The sequence below is a fragment of the Urocitellus parryii genome, chromosome 3 (assembly GCF_045843805.1).
Source record: "Urocitellus parryii isolate mUroPar1 chromosome 3, mUroPar1.hap1, whole genome shotgun sequence".
Lineage (NCBI taxonomy): Eukaryota > Metazoa > Chordata > Mammalia > Rodentia > Sciuridae > Urocitellus > Urocitellus parryii.
The window spans coordinates 134,379,253-134,381,075 of record NC_135533.1 but is presented as its reverse complement, the minus strand read 5'-3'; positions in this window follow the sequence as shown (position 1 = coordinate 134,381,075).

The following is a 1,823-nucleotide window of genomic DNA, read 5'->3' as shown; positions in this document are numbered from 1 at the left end:
ACCATCACCATCACCACCATCACAATCACCACCATCACCACTACCATCACCACCATCACAATCACCACCATCACCACCACCATCACCACCATCACCATCACTACCATCACCACCACCATCACCACCATCACCATCACCACCATCACCATCACCACCATCACAATCACCACCATCACCACCACCATCACCACCATCACCATCACCACCATCACAATCACCACAATCACCACCATCACCATCACCACCATCACCATCACCACCATCACCACCACCACCACCACCATCACCATCACCACCATCACCATCACCACCATCACCACCACCACCATCACCATCACCATCACCACCATCACCACCACCATCACCATCACCACCATCACCACCATCACCACCACTACCACCACCATCACCACCATCACCATCATCACCATCATCACCATCACCACCATCACCATCACCATCACCATCATCACCACTACCACCATCACCATCACCATCACCACCTTCACCATCACCACCACCACCACCATCACCACCACCATCATCACTCCCAACACTACCACTGTCACCACCATCATGACCACTAACACAGATGAGCCAACCGTGAAGTACTTTGATGCTTGGAATAGCCCCAGGGTGTCACAGAGGCCCAGAAGTCAAGCTTCCTACTGACCTTTGCAGCTGCCACCTCACCACAGCACCCCCACTGTGCAATGTCCACCAGATGGAAAGCAACAAGCCAGGGTTGTCCCTGCCCAGAAGATTAATTTCCTGATGGCTCTGCTCAAATTCCCTGGAAACGTCTCTGTGGCTGACGAGGTTGCGATTGCGTTTCCGAGGTTCCTCAGTGTTACTCTAAGCAGGTCCTCCCCACTTTCACTTGCTGGCTACTCTCATTGAGGCTCTTAGAGAAGACATTCAGTGAGCCCGCCCTGCCCACACCAGGCATGGACACGGGCGTGCGGTGCCAGGGCAGCCACTCCAGGGCCCGGAGGGCCCCTTGTTGAATTGCCAAGACAAACACTGCCCTGGCACTGTCACGGGGCGGTGGCCTGAGGTGCTCATGCCAAGGGGGGAGTGGGAAAGGAGCCCAGGACAGCAGCACAGAGGACAGTGTCCCCTCATCGACATCTGTGCCTCTCCTCAGGACCCGCAGATGACATCACAGCCCTTTGGGTTGTCTCCTCAGGACTCAGGTTGACAGGGACCCAGGAAAACCACAGGAAGCCCGTGGTCAGGCCGCCATCTGGGCCAGGCCAAATCCGAGTGGGAACCAAGAGCAGAAGATGATCAGGAAGCCGGCCTAAGGGCCGTGCGAAGGAGCAAGGGCAGAGGGCCAGGGCAGGGCCACGGGTAGCCATCGGGGGTGGCCGCAGGGGCCAGGGTGTCAAGAGTTCAGGGTGGTGGCCACAGCCACGTGTGGCCAGGCACTCAGGTTGGGCAGCTGGGAACACCCCGAGCCTGACCTGATGGGCTTCACCTGAGTCCCACACCCAGTTCCCCGGTGGGAGCCTCTGAAGTCAGTGTGGGGCGACTTCAGAGGTGCATCTAGCGTTTAGTGGGTATTTTAAGAAATTACAACTTTAAAATATTTTTTTTAGTTGTAGGTGAACACAAAACCTTCATCTTATTGATTATTTCTATGTGGTGCTGAGGATCGACCCCAGGGCCTCGCACGTGCTAGGTGAGCGCCCTACTGCTGAGCCCCAACCCCAGGCCCAATTTTTTTTTTTAAATCATGAAATTCACAAAGCTTGCAAAGTGACATCTGCCCAAGTGGAAAGTGCACAACCCATCTGGAAACTCAGTACCAAAAGAGACAC